Source organism: Mustela lutreola, chromosome 5 (assembly GCF_030435805.1).
Source record: "Mustela lutreola isolate mMusLut2 chromosome 5, mMusLut2.pri, whole genome shotgun sequence".
NCBI classification, from domain to species: domain Eukaryota; kingdom Metazoa; phylum Chordata; class Mammalia; order Carnivora; family Mustelidae; genus Mustela; species Mustela lutreola.
The window spans coordinates 154,944,391-154,960,865 of record NC_081294.1 but is presented as its reverse complement, the minus strand read 5'-3'; the positions used below and the strand labels follow the sequence as shown (position 1 = coordinate 154,960,865).

Here is a 16,475-nt window from a genome sequence, read left to right as displayed (position 1 = left end):
GATGGTAAAATATGACAATATTGCTTGTCCACCTTTGTGGATGATTTAAGAAAATATGTATACCTCCACCTATTTGTTATCAAAGCCCTTTTATTCAAATATTTCTATTAAAGTAACTCTTTACTAAACTTAATTGTTTTGTTTCAAAAAGAATAAGTTGTTTGACAATTTAATGACTGTTTTGAAATAATCTATGTCTCTAAATAGACTTTCTCCATAGCTGAAGACAACTTCAAGCCAAGGAATTTGATTTCCATTCTGGGACTGGTTTTAAATATGAAGTATGACAGTGATATTTCTTAAACCATTTTGATATTAGGTACTTTCCCAGGACCTTATTTATAGCCCCCACAACCTCCTTGTTTCTAAGGCTATAAATTAAAGGGTTCAGTATGAGGGTGAGGATAGTATAGATCATGGAGAGACCTTGATCTAGTGCTGGGGTGTGGGAAGAGCCAAGTGTCATCTACATCAATATTGCTAGTCCCAAGTAGAGACTCACAGCAATAAAGTGAGAACAGGATGTGGACAGGAATTTTTTTCCTCCCCTCAGGAGTGTTTATTTTGAGAACAATGAGAAAAATTTGAATATAATAAGTCACTATTCAGCTAAAGGGGTGAGTATAAATATAATCCTTACCATAAAGAACACCATCTCATAATCTGAAGTGTCCTCACAGGATAGCATCAGGATGACTGGTATCTCACAGAAGAAGTGATTTATTTTCTTCAGGCCATAGACAGGAAAATGTATGGTGTAGATGGTTTGAATGAGTGAATTTTGAGGAGCTCCAGTCCATGATGCCACTGCCCTTAGCAAGCAGACTTTAGAGTTTGTGATGAATGTGTAGTGAAGGGGGTTACAGACAGCCACAAATTGGTCATAGGGCATAAAAGTTAGGAGGAGACACTCAGTGCCACCTAAAGTCAGGCAGAAGAACATTTGGACTACCAAGCCAATGAGAGAGATGTTGTGCTTTTCTAAGGAATGTTTGATGACCATTTAAGAAACCAAGATGGAAATATAAAACAAATCAATGATGGAAAGTTGGCTGAGCAAGAAGTATATAGGAGTGTGGAGGTAGGAGTCCACCCAGATCAGAAAGATGAACATTGAGTTTCCTGTGAGGGTAATAAGGTAGACCAGAAGGATGAGGTAGAACAGGAGGCTGGCATATTGGAACTCAAGGAAGAGTCCCAAGAAGATGAAATCTGTAGTGCATGCATCATCTGTTTGCCATATCTCGACTTCATTGGTGACAGATGATGTGTAGTAAGAGGAAAGTATGGGCTGTCCATTAAATTTTGTCCTTTTATGAACCTTTTATTTTAGGCTTGATTTACTTTTTCCCATCCATTCTTTCTGCAACATCTTGACAGACCCAAATAGCATTTAAAATATCTTGGGAAACTTGAAAGTTGGGAACATATGGAAATTTGGAGAGAGTGGCACACTTAAAGAAAGCATGAAATGTCTGTGTTTTACCCCATGTACATTACCCTACACATCTCTCCCATCTAGATGTTAATTTTTCTTTATTCTTTATTTTATCTTTTAATAATAAATATATAAATATCTAGTTGAAAATCTTGAAGTTTGAATGTAGTAAACTTATTTACTAAATATTAATGTAATTATTTCACTCTGTTATGTAAAAATTATTCCATATTTATATAGTTGTAGTACTCACTCAAGAATTTAAAACTCATTTTTTTTCAAATTTCCTAAGACAATGAGTCTCCATAGTTTTTGACTTGTCAAAGAAACCATTTCCCCAAGTGTCTTTTATAGATCATTTTCTGTTCTGTGTAATTTATCTCCTTTGTCAATTTTTTATAGCCATTGCAGAACTAACTATGTACTTTGCATGAAAAGATGAAAATTTGGGACCCCCTTTGTTCAAAGTTATTAAGAATTTCAAAACAGCAACATCAAAGGAAGAAATCATGCACAATACCCTTCTAAGGACAGAATTTAGTATAATATCATGAATTACTTTTATACTCATCTTAAGGGATTCAAGCTTCTAGAATAACACATCAATCTGATATCTTCTGAACTCATTTCTGTTTTGACAATTTCCTAAACACTTTCATCAGGTATCCCGAGAACACTTTCAATTTATCATGCCAAAATTGATATTAGCTCCCATCTCTTACACTTTATTATTTCCTCCATTTCCATTTTGTTACCACAAATATTCAAGCTTAACCCTTGAGGCCACTTTTGATTTCTTCATTTTCTATGTTTAATCAGTTACTTGGAGCAGGCATACTACACTCTCAGTATCTCTAAGACTCATATCTCCTTTTTAAACCTATTATTTCACTCCATTCTAATTTTTCAATGCCCATTCTTCAAAAGTCTTCTGACTTTCTAGACTTTTTTATTTTTTTTTTCCTTTCAAATCATACCTATCTAAAAACACATCAAGATCAAGTCACTTTCTGGGACAATTTTTGAAATGTTTTTTATGAACTAGGGAATTGCTTAACAATACTTATATTAGTATGCAAATATTCAGCGAATTTATGACTAGTTTACCTGGCTCACTTTCTTTCTCTTTCTTTCTTTCTTTCTTTCTTTCTTTCTTTCTTCCTTTCTTCCTTTCTTCCTTTCTTCCTTTCTTCCTTTCTTCCTTTCTTCCTTCCTTCCTTCCTTCCTTCCTTCCTTCCTTTCTGGTTCTTTCTTTCTTTTATTTATAACAAACTTTCATTTTTTTCCTTAAAACAACTTAAACTACAATTATCTAAAAGGTCACAATGTTTTTCATTTCCATGCTGGTACTTGCATAGTTTCGCTTCCATTTAAGCTAAACTTTCTCCAACATAACCTATATTAAAACTTTCCAATTATTTAATTTACTAATCACATGTTAGCATCTCTCTGAAGCTTCCTCAAAACTCTGCCCATCCTCTGCCAAATCAAAATTTGATATTTTCTTCTTAATTTTGACAATGCATATTAAACTGTCCTACCGGTGGCACATTCAGATTTAACAATTTTATTAAATATTTTGTTCCAGGTGTGCTTGGGTGGCTCATTTGGTTAAGCATCTGACTCTTGGTTACAACTCAAATAATAATCTTATGGTTCATAAGATCATGCTCCACATTGAGTTCCATGCCAAGCAGGAATTCTTCTTGAAGACTCTCCTTCTACCCATCTCCCCAGTATCCTTGCTCTTTCTCTCTCAAAAAACAAACAAACAAAGAAACAAACAAAAAAACCTAAATACTTAAGAATAATAAATAAATAAATACTTAGTTCCACTTGAACTTCAATATTTGTAATGAGGAAGTAACAAATATATGTGTTTTATAATTCTTATAAAGTGATCCCTCAATAGAATTTTATAAGATAGATCATAAAATGGATGAGATAATTAGTTAGTGTTGGAATGTAGATGTTTCAAGATTATTACAGCCATGCTAGCATTCACTTTTGCAAAGAAAACTCATCAAAGTGAAATATTTCTTTACTTTGTTAATTTTGACACTCGAAATGTGTTTGCTGGCTACCAGAGATGACCCAACTACAGACTGAAAGTAATTCATGAAAAAGGGAGTTAGAGTTTGAGGATTTATAGAATAAAGAGAAGGAAGTGGAAATGGATTAATAGTTGTGGAATAATAAGGGGAGGAAGAAATGTTTTAAAACAAAGAAAGGAAAGGAAATTGAAGGAAAAATATGTCAACTGAAATAATGTTCAGTTTTATTCTTTTTTAAATTTATTTTTTTATATTTTTAATTTCTTTTCAGTGCCAATTTTGTCTTATATGATATTATCAATACACAACAAATATTAATACTATGAAAACTTTACTTATAGGCCGCTTTAGAGGCTCTAAGGACATAGATCACACTAGTTAATTGCCATTAATTTTTGATGTGAACTAAACAATTAATTAAATTAACAACTATTTTTAATTAATTAACAATTAATTAATTGAATTTTTGTTTTAACAAACTATGTTTATGGCTTTTTCACAAAGTTTCATCTGTTAGAAGGATGTTTGTTCTAATATGTGTGACAGCAAATTAAAGAATAAAAAGATGTTCTCAATGTTACAAAAATTAATAGGATCAGAATTAAGAATCTGAAAAATTTTGACTACTCTTTGTGATATAGTTATACCTTGTTTACTCAGAAATGTGAACCTTCTAGGAAGAGGGGTGGGGACGTGTTTAGACAGATAAATACATACACTCACAACCTCAAAATGAGTGAGAGTTATGACTTCATTAGGTCCATACTACCAGCAATGGAACTGGACTAGATCCTGGAATAGAGATTCCAATTCAAAAAACAGTAGATATGATATTTTTAGTTTACAAACCGCTTTAAAACTAGTAACTGTTATTGAAACCAATGGTCTTTTGTCATTAGCATATATAAAACAAACAAGGCCAGCAGGTTTTGATCAATAGTTTTTTTTTTTTTTATAATACAACTATTTATAAATATTTTATTTTTAAAACATAGAAAATGTAAGGTAAATGCAAAATCAGACAGGATTTGAGGGCAGTAGTTAATTAGTTTTCTATAGCAAACTTTCAGGCCTAAAAGCAAAAGAATCAACTAACTAATTTTTAAGGAAGAAAATTGGGTCAGCCTTAAAAGTATTCATATCAATGTTAATACCAAAATCTAGGGAAATTTCTATAAACATATATTTTTATCCCCAGGGGTACAGGTCTGTGAATCACCAGGTTTACACACTTCACAGCACTCACCAAATCACATACCCTCCCCAATGTCCATAATCCCACCCCCTTCTCCCAAACCCCCTCCCCCCGGCAACCCTCAGTTTGTTTTGTGAGATTAAGAGTCACTTATGGTTTGTCTCCCTCCCAATCCCATCTTGTTTCATTTATTCTTCTTCTACCCACTTAAGCCTCCATGTTGCATCACCACTTCCTCATATCAGGGAGATCATATGATAGTTGTCTTTCTCTGCTTGACTTATTTCGCTAAGCATGATACGCTCTAGTTCCATCCATGTTGTTGCAAATGGCAAGATTTCATTTCTTTTGATGGCTGCATAGTATTCCATTGTGTATATATACCACATCTTCTTGATCCATTCATCTGTTGATGGACATCTAGGTTCTTTCCATAGTTTGGCTATTGTGGACATTGCTGCTATAAACATTCGGGTGCATGTGCCCCTTTGGATCACTACATTTGTATCTTTAGGGTAAATACCCAATAGTGCAATTGCTGGGTCATAGGGCAGTTCTATTTTCAACATTTTGAGGAACCTCCATGCTGTTTTCCAGAGTGGCTGCACCAGCTTGCATTCCCACCAACAGTGTAGGAGGGTTCCCCTTTCTCCGCATCCTCGCCAGCATCTGTCATTTCCTGACTTGTTGATTTTAGCCATTCTGACTGGTGTGAGGTGATATCTCATTGTGGTTTTGATTTGTATTTCCCTGATGCCGAGTGATATGGAGCACTTTTTCATGTGTCTGTTCGCCATCTGGATGTCTTCTTTGCAGAAATGTCTGTTCATGTCTTCTGCCCATTTCTTGATTGGATTATTTGTTCTTTGGGTGTTGAGTTTGCTAAGTTCTTTATAGATTCTGGACACTAGTCCTTTATCTGATATGTCGTTTGCAAATATCTTCTCCCATTCTGTCAGTTGTCTTTTGATTTTGTTAACTGTTTCCTTTGCTGTGCAAAAGCTTTTGATCTTGATGAAATCCCAGTAGTTCATTTTTTCCCTTGCTTCCCTTGCCTTTTGCGTTGTTCCTAGGAAGATGTTGCTGCGGCTGAGGTCGAAGAGGTTGCTGCCTGTGTTCTCCTCAAGGATTTTGATGGATTCCTTTCATACATTGAGATCCTTCATCCATTTTGAGTCTATTTTTGTGTGTGGTGTAAGGAAATGGTCCAATTTCATTTTTCTGCATGTGGCTGTCCAATTTTCCCAGCACCATTTATTGAAAAGGCTGTCTTTTTTCCATTGGACATTCTTGCCTGCTTTGTCGAAGATTAGTTGACCATAGAGTTGAGGGTCTATTTCTGGGCTCTCTATTCTGTTCCATTGATCTATGTGTCTGTTTTTGTGCCAGTACCATGCTGTCTTGATGACGACAGCTTTGTAATAGAGCTTGAAGTCCGGAATTGTGATGCCACCAACGTTGGCTTTCTTTTTCAATATCCCTTTAGCTATTCGAGGTCTTTTCTGGTTCCATATAAATTTTAGCATTATTTGTTCCATTTCTTTGAAAAAGATGGATGGTACTTTGATAGGAATTGCATTAAATGTGTAGATTGCTTTAGGTAGCATAGACATTTTCACAATATTTATTCTTCCAATCCAGGAGCATGGAACATTTTTCCATTTCTTTGTGTCTTCCTCAATTTCTTTCATGAGTACTTTATAGTTTTCTGAGTATAGATTCTGTGTCTCTTTGGTTAGGTTTATTCCTAGGTATCTTATGGTTTTGGATGCAATTGTAAATGGGATGGACTCCTTAATATCTCTTTCTTCTGTCTTGCTGTTGGTGTAGAGAAATGCAACTGATTTCTGTGCATTGATTTTATATCCTGACACTTTACTGAATTCCTGTATAAGTTCTAGCAGTTTTGGAGTGGAGTCTTTTGGGTTTTCCACATATAGTATCATATCATCTGCGAAGAGTGATAATTTGACTTCTTCTTTGCCGATTTGGATGCCTTTAATTTCCTTTTGTTGTCTGATTGCTGAGGCTAGGACCTCTAGTACGATGTTAAATAGCAGTGGTGATAATGGACATCCCTGCCGTGTTCCTGACCTTAGCGGAAAAGCTTTCAGTTTTTCTCCATTGAGAATGATATTTGCGGTGGGTTTTTCATAGATGGCTTTGATGATATTGAGGTATGTGCCCTCTATCCCTACACTTTGAAGAGTTTTGATCAGGAAGGGATGTTGTACTTTGTCAAATGCTTTTTCAGCATCTATTGAGAGTATCATATGGTTCTTGTTCATTCTTTTATTGATGTGTTGTATCACATTGACTGATTTGCGGATGTTGAACCAACCTTGCAGCCCTGGAATAAATCCCACTTGGTCGTGGTGAATAATCTTTTTAATGTACTGTTGAATCCTATTGGCTAGTATTTTGTTGAGTATTTTCGCATCTGTGTTCATCAAGGATATCGGTCTATAGCTCTCTTTTTTGGTGGGATCCTTGTCTGGTTTTGGGATCAAGGTGATGCTGGCCTCATAAAATGAGTTTGGAAGTTTTCCTTCCATTTCTATTTTTTGGAACAGTTTCAGGAGAATAGGAATTAGTTCTTCTTTAAATGTTTGGTAGAATTCCCCCGGGAAGCCGTCTGGCCCTGGGCTTTTGTTTGTTTGGAGATTTTTAATGACTGTTTCAATCTCCTTACTGGTTATGGGTCTGTTCAGGCTTTCTATTTCTTCCTGGTTCAGTTGTGGAGGAATATTCTGACAAGAAGATATAAAATCTGTAAATATTTAAGCACACAATATAGGAACACAAAAATACATAAAACAGTTCATAACAAATATAAAGGAAATAATCAGTAGTAATACAATAATAGAGAACTTTAACAACTCACTTACATTAATGGGCAGATTATCCAAACAGAAAAATAGCAGTAGCTTATAAAAGACCCACTGGACAAGAAGAATTTAACAGACATATTCAGAATCTTCTATTCTCAAACAGTAGGATACACAGTATTTTCAATTTAACATGAAACATTCTCCAGAATATATCACATATTGGTCACACACAACCCTGGATAAGTACAAAAGAATGGAGATCATATATATTTTTTTTCTGAAAAAAATACAATAAAACTAGAAACAATTAAGAAAAAAAAGTCTGGAAAGACTAAAATACATGGAGGTTAAATAAAATGCTACTAAACAATGAATGGACTAACCAAGAAACTGAAGAAGAAAACAAAAGTTACATAGAAACAAATGAAAATGTAAAGAAAATAGTCCAAAATCTTTGAGATGTAGCAGAAGCAGTTATAAGAGGGAAGTGAACAAAAATAAAGGTCTACCTCAAGAAGCAAGAAAATTTTCAAATAAACAACATAAATGCACACATAATTGGCCTATAATAGAAAAACAAATCAAATGCAAATCTGGGAGGAGGAAAAAATTCTCAAGATTAGAGCAAAAGTAAATGCCATATACATAATAAAAAAAAAAAAAACAGAAACAAAAAAACAAACAAAAAAACTCTAGAACAGACCAAAGAAACCAGGAACTAAAACAACAACAAAAAAAAAATGAAACAGGAAATGGTTATTTTGGAAGATCAACAAAATTGGTAAGTCTTCGGCCAGATTCATAAAAAAAAGGAAATGATTCAAATAAATACAATTACAAATAAATGAGGAGACATAACAACCAATAGAAGATTAGCAGATGATTATCAGAGAGTCTTATAAAATTTATATATATGTGTGTGTGTGTGTGTATACAAATATATATATATGTATATATATACATATGCTTACATATACATATGTATATATGTGTACATATATATGTACACATATATACATATACAAACAATTGGGAAACTAGGAAGGAATGGATAAATTCTTTGAAACATGTAAGCTACCAAAACTGCGGCAAGAAGAAATAGAAAATTTGAACAGACCAATTACCGGCAATGTAATTCAATGAAAAATCTCCCAACCAAAATCTATGGCCCAGTAGCATATCAGATGAATTCTACTGAACATTTAAATGAGAGTTAATGCTTATTCTTCTTAAACTATTCCAAAAAATTTCAAGAAGAAAGAAAATTATCAAATTAATGCTGTTTTATCTGTTACTGAAATCTGCTAAGGACAGCAACAGCAGCACCACCAACACCAACTACAGAACATCAGGCCAATATCTCTCATGAAAATAGATGCAAAATCCTTAATGAAATACTAAAAAACTAAATCCAACAATATATTTAACAAATAATTTACCACAATCAAGTGGGACTTATTTTGGGTTGCAAGAGTGGTTTGATACTGGGAAATCAATCAATATGATGCATCACATTAATAAAGGAAAGGATAAGAACTATATGATCCTTTCAATAGATGCATAAAGAGCATTTGACAAATTTCAGCATCCATTAATTTAAAAAGCCTTCAATGAAGTAGATTTAGAGGAAAAATACCTCAATATAATAAAGGCCTTATATGAAAAACCCTCATAGCTAACATCATACCCAATGATAAAAAACTAATAACTTTTCCTCTATGATCAAGAAGAAGACAGGGATGTCCACTCTAACCACCTTTATTCAACATTGTACTTGAAGTTCGAGCCACAAGAATCAGAAAGCAAAAGAAAATGGTAGTATCCCAATCAGTAACAAAGAAATAGTTTTTCCTATTTGCAGATGATGTGATAGTGTATATAGAAACCCCAAAAGGCTCCATGTAAAACTACTTGAATTGATAAACAAATTCAGACAAGTCATAGAACACAAAATCAGCATGCATAAATCTGTTGCATTCCTATACATTAATAATGAAGCAGCAGAAAGTGAAATTAGGAAACTTATCCAATTTAAAATTGCACCTAAAACAATAAAACATCTAAGAATAAGCATAACCAAAGGGATAAAAGACATGTAATCTTGAAATTATAAAACACTAAACTAGTATGTTGGAGAAAGAAAAATAAAATACGATTTCATTCATATATGGAACTTAAGAAACAAAACAAATAAAAAAAAAGAGAGAGAGAGACAAATTAAGAAATAGACACTTAGCCATAGAGAAGATGGGACAGGGGATGGTTTAAACAGGTGATTGATGTTAAATAGGTCACCTGTGATGAGCACTGAGTGCTTTGTATTATTGATGAATCACTAAATTCTATGCCTGAAACTAATGTGGAGATATAATATATATATATATATATATATATATATATATATATGTATATATACATATATATATTATATATACACAAAAAATTGACAAATCATTTTACATAGACTAAGAAAAAAATAACAATCACAAATAAAATGAGACATAAAAGACACAAGAATTCCATGTAATGCCACAGGATTACAAGGGATAATCAAAGAATACTATGAACAATTACATTCAAAAAAAAAAAGGGGACGCCTGGGTGGCTCAGTTGGTTAAGCAGCTGCCTTCGGCTCAGGTCATGATCCCAGCGTCCTGGGATCGAGTCCCACATCGGGCTCCTTGCTCTGCAGGGAGCCTGCTTCTCCCTATGACTCTGCCTTCCACTCTGTCTGCCTGTGCTCGCTCTCTCTCTCTCTCTGACAAATAAATAAATTTAATTAAAAAAAAAAAAAAAAAAAAAAGAAAAAATAAAAAAGAATAACCTAGAAAAAATGATGAATTACCAGAATTTTACAACCTACCATAGCTGAGTGATAACTAAAGTGAAGATATGAACATACCAATAGTGAGAAGGAGATTCAAATGGATATGGTAAATTTATCTTGAGGAATATTCCAAGTAATATTACAAAGCACATGTAATATTGTTAAATTAAATTTTAAATACATATTGACTGCTTCTTATTAGTTTGCAATATATATTGACAACTTAGAATTAGTTTATTCATTTATTTCCTGAATCAATTAATGTTTATATAAAGCTAATAGTTCTAAGGCACTCTTAGAGATATTAGAAATACAATTCAATACAATAATAAAATACGAAAATCCCTTTCCCAGTGTGATTTGCCTCATATGCTGCTCAGTAAAACACACTTGGCAATAGAGATACAAAAACAAACAGTGCAGTCATTATAAATGTCCTTAAGAAACAACATGTCCTCCAGGAAAGATAATGCATCACCCAATTTCAATACTGTGATACATGTTAAAATAATAGTGGACACCAGTTGCTGAACTTCGATAATGGGAATCAGTCACAGAGGATAAAGTGTTCCTTATTTTAGGATAATTGAGGGCAATGGAGGAGACTGCTGCCAGAAAGCCTGTACCTTTTTCTGGTCAACAAGCTTGCACATTACTATAAAACTGTTTTTTCTTCAGAGTTCACATTCAAACACATACAGATCTGAATTATATTTCCAGGTTATATTCATGGCAATAAAGTAATAATAATGCCAATGGTTATGTTTGAAAGAGCTAACCAATATCTTCTCCCACTTGACAGTAGTCCCTCAAGCAATATGGATGATTCAAGAAATGGCCTAAGTGTTGATAGAGGAATGCTAGAGTGCTGAGAAACGACAGACACATTGAAAACTTACTACTAATATTGATTTATTTAGAGTCAAGATGTGTAGTCAAATACATAGAGGATATGGTAAATTCAATAATTGGAATATAGGTTTAGTATATTAAAAACGAGCTGGAAATGATTGACATATTAAATGCAGATGACTCAAGAACATATCCTGGTTTTTTATATCCACTGCTGAGACATACAGAAAGCATTTAAAGAGCATTTTAAGATTAGACAAAGATGGAATATCTTCATAATGTGTGTATTTTAATAAACTTATACCATCCAACAGCATTCTTATGAAGTCACATGTTTCTTCCAAGAAATAATTTAGCTATCATGAGATAAGTAAGTCAGGTAACAAGAATTGATCTTCATTCATGTTTACGTGAGTACTTCCTTAGAACTATTTCTTTACTTACATTTAATTAAGATATTTTCACTGTTCATTCAACTGTAATCTCTCTGTTACCATGAAAATTTCAGTACATTACTAGACTTTAAGAAAAACCCCCATTTTATAAAAGAATAAAACTGGACCACTTTCTTATACCACACACAAAAATGAACTCAGAATGAATGAAACACCTCAATGTGAGTCAGGAAACTATTAAAGTCCTAGAGGAGAATAGTAACCTCTTTGACCTTGGCCATAGCTACTTCTCACTATACACATCTCTAGACACAAGGAAAACAAAAACTAAAAAATGGACTACTGGCACTTAATCAAGATAAAAACTTTTGCAAAGTGAAAACAACAAAAACAACAACAACAAAATGAACAAAACTTAACGGGAACCTGCAAAATGAGACAAGATATCTTCAAATGGTATCTAATGAAGGGCTAGTATTAAAAATCTATGAAGCACTTATCAAACACAACACCACAAAATCAAATAATCCAATTAAGAAATAGAAGTCATGAAGGACATTATCCCAAAGATGATGTACAGATGGTTAACAAAAATATGAAAATAAACTTAATATCACTCATCATCAGGAAAACACAAATGAAAACCACAATGAAATATCACCTCACCCCAGTCCGAATGGTTGAAACGAACAGCACAGCAATCAACAGATGTTATTGAGGATCCAGAGAAAGGGGAATACTCTTACACTGTTGGTGAGAATGCAAACTTGTCCAGTCACTCTTGAATACTGTATGAAAACTCCTCAAAAAGTTAAAAACAGAACTACCCTATGATCCAGCAATTTTTCTACTAGGTATTTGCCCAAAGAATATAAAAATACTAACTCAACATCATTTTTAAGCTATATATATATATATATATATATATATATATATATATATATATTTCTTTGGTATTAGTTTATATGTTATATATTATTAAGTCAATTCTTACAACAATAGTATACAATGTGCTATCATTTTAATTTTAGACTTTACAAGACTAAACAAAATTTAAATATTTGGACCAAGTTCACACAGTGACAATTTGACCATGTCAGAACTCAACACAAAATTATGTCCCCAAATCAAATCCAATTAAACAAGAGGGCAAAATGACTCTTAATGACTCTTCAAATTTTGGTTGCTATTTCTTTACTCATGGTTAAATAAATGTTGGTTTATTTATCTATGACATTTACTAAAAAATCCTATGTATATATATTTCTAGTCTTCCAGTATCATATATAAATCCTCCTTCAAGAACATATGCTGGACGGCTGATTGATATGAGTTTACATTAAGAGCTTAGTGATCTATAAGCCTAAGGGGCTTGGAGAAAACTAAAGAGTCACAGACCCTCCCAAAATAAAAATCATTGAAAAAAAAAAGTGTAGTCTGGAGTTGAATAACTGAATTCATTTCAATGGCTCTGAAAAGTAAAATAAATATATCACTCTGATATTATCCTACTGGTTCTGCCTTCTCTGCATATTCAGCAAGGGATTTGCATTTCTTATGAGTTCTATGCCACAGCATCTGTAGCATAGAAATAGGAACATAACTGCTGAAGATTTTACCATTAGCTAAAGGCTTAGGAAGATCCATCTGTAACTTAAAAGTTAAATATCAAGTAGGATAAATCATTGGGGAGTAATATTTCAAAAATCAAATAAAATGAAATTTAACATTTTATTGCCAATTTGGATATGTTTTATTTCTCTTTGTTGTCTGATTGCTGTTGCTTGGACTTCTAAACTATGTTAAACAAGAATGGTGAGAGTGGGCATCCTTGTCATGTTCCTGATCGCAATGGGAAGACTGCAAGCTTTTTCCCATGGAGGATGATATTTGCTGTGGGTCTCTCATAGATAGTTTTGATGAGGTTCAGGAATGTTCCCTCTATCCCTATACTTTGAAACATTTTAATCAGGAGCAGATGCTGGATTTTGTCCAATGCTTTTTCTGCATCGATTGAGAGGGCCATGTGGTTCTTCTCTCTTATCTTATTGATTTGTTGTATCACATTGATTGATTTGCGAAAGTTGAACCATCCTTGTAGCCCAGGGATAAATACCACCTGGTCATGGTGGATAATCTTTTTAATGTGCTCTTGGATCCTGTTTGCTAGGATCTTGTTGAGAATCTTAGCGTCCATATTCATCAGTGCTATTGGTCTGAAATTCTCCTTTTTGGTAGGGTCTTTGCCTGGTTTGTGGATCAGGGAAATGCTGGCTTCATAGAAAGAGTCTGGAAGTTTTCCCTCTGCTTCAATTTTTTGAAACAGCTTCAGGAGAATAGATGTCATTTCTTCTTTGAAAGTTTGGTAGAATTCCCCAGGGAATCCATCAGGTCCTGGGCTCTTGTTTTTTGGAAGGCTTTTGATCACTGCTTCAATCTCGTTACTAGATATCAGTCTATTCAGGTTGTCAGTTCCTTCCTGGTTCAATTTTGGGAGTTCATGGTTTTCCAGGAATGCATCCATTTCATCTAGGTTGCTTAGCTTATTGGCGTATAACTGTTGATAATAACTTCTGATAATTGTTTCTACTTCCTTAGTGTTCGTTGTGATCTCTCCCTTTTCATTAATAATTTTATGAATTTGGGATTTCTCTCTTTTCTTTTGGATTAGGGTGGCCAATGGTTTATCGATTTTATTGATTCAAAAAACCAGCTTCTATTTTCATGGATGTGTTCTACTGTATGTCTGGTTTGTACCTCAATGATCTCAGCTCTAATCTTGATGATTTCCCTTCTTATGTGTGGAGTTGGTTTGATTTGTTGTTGATTCTCCAGTTCTTTAAGGTGTAGATACAGCTTCTGTGTTCAGAATTTTTCAATTTTTTTGAGAGAGGCTTGGATGGCTCTGTATTTCCCCCTTAGGATCGCCTTTGCTGTATCCCATAGGATTTGGATTGACGTGTCTTCATTCTCATTGGTTTCCATGAAAAAAATTACCATTTTAATATGAGACTTTATTTGTATTAAATTTAAACATATATTGATATTTACACAGAAAAATATCAGAGGATTGTATAACAGAGTGATGTGAGACTCTATGTCAAGCAGAGTTATCAGGTTTAAAATCAAAGGGTTGTACAGAAAGTTGTCTTTGGAATAATTAAAGGAACAACAAATTGGGAAGAATAACGACTGCTTTAGAATGTACGTATATGGGGCACCTGGGTGTTTGAGTCACTTGAATGTCTAACTCTAGATTTTGGCTTAGATCATGATCTCAGGATCATGAGATGCAGGCTCATGTTCATGTCCATGTTAAGCATAGAATCTGCTTGAGATTCTTTCCGTCCTGCTGCTTCTCCCCCCTGCTCTCTAAAATATTGTACATATGTATATGTATAATATTATTTAATATATATATATATATATATATATTCAAGAAATACTGGTTTAGAATATATGTATAGATACTTAAGACCGTATCTTCATGTGTATTTCTCCCTTATGTAAAAATTTAAAGATTTACATAATTACATCACCAAGAACGATTTTGTTGTCAAGCACGCAAATCATTGAATTCTGTAAAAATATTATTTTTGAGGTCTTACATTTATTAGCATACTTATATATTTACTAGAGGCACCTCTCAGGGATTCTTTGACTTTTTCATTTTGAAGGCTGTAGATGAAAAGGTTCAGCATTGGTGTTAAAAGTTGTTCAGCACTGTGACAAATTTGTTAATGCTCATTGCATTGCCTTTCTTTGGATGAACGTAGAGGAGGATACAGCCTCCATAATAAAGTATTACCACTGCGCTATGTGAAACACAAGTAGAGAAAGCCTTCTGCTGCATCTGCACAGTAGTAACCCTATGGAGAGTAATAACGGTGTAGGTGTTAGGCACTCCTGTCTGGAGCAAGGAACCCAAGAGCAACACAAAAGAGGAGATAAAGTCAGCTACATCAGCCATAGAGATGTCTGCACAGGCCAGCTGTAGCATGGGGGGCTCTGTCACAGTAGACATGATGGATTTTATTTGGCCCACAAAAGACTAATGGAACAGTTAGGATAGATATAACCAAAACTGACAAAAATATGCCTAAATAGGACCCCACAAGTAACATTATGCATGTCTGTGTGTTCACAATGATGGAATACCTCAGTGGGTTGCAGATGGCAATACACCAATCAAATGGCATGATGGCCAGGATGAAGAATTCTGTGGATCCCAAAAGGAAGTAGAATATAGATTGTGCGAGACATCCCATAAAGGATATTATCTTGGTAAGGGAAAATGTGTTGGCTAGCATCTTAGGTACCACTGTGGAGGTGATGACAACTTCAAGGAAAGAAAGATTGGCTACAAACAAATACATGGGTGAATGCAGACAGTAGTCACCACACACCAAAAGGGTGGTCATGGTGTTTCCAAACAGAGATGTCATGTACATAAGCAGGAATGCAGAAAAAAGAAGAATTTCTACTTTTTTCTCAGTCTGAAACCCAGAAGAATGAATTCAGTGACTTTGGTCTTATTTATATACTGCAAAATATCCCCAGTTTAACCTGGAATTATAGAAAATTCTTTTATAAATAATTCTTGCATCTTAAACCTGGGTATACTCTGTCAATATTCATTAATAATTTTTGTTGTTGCCAAGTACTGATTAATGCAGATAAATAATTTTATTTTCAGTTTATAAGTATCTACTGATTTAAACTGTACAAGATTTAAGTGCTCAGCTTTGACACTCACTTATTAGAGTTGTGAACCTAACAATGGATCAAGTAATATGAAACAGACTCTTGTCAAATCTCTCTTTGAAATAGATCCCTTATTGTTTGTCTTTAATCAATTAAGGATGTAATGAACCGTGATTGAG

The 16,475-nt window shown here is 33.8% G+C and overlaps 1 pseudogene; it reads right to left on the bottom strand.

Moving 5' to 3' along the window:
- Positions 1-232: 232 nt before the first annotated feature.
- Positions 233-15,616, bottom strand: LOC131831225 (olfactory receptor 2T27-like; annotated as a pseudogene).
- Positions 15,617-16,475: the final 859 nt, after the last annotated feature.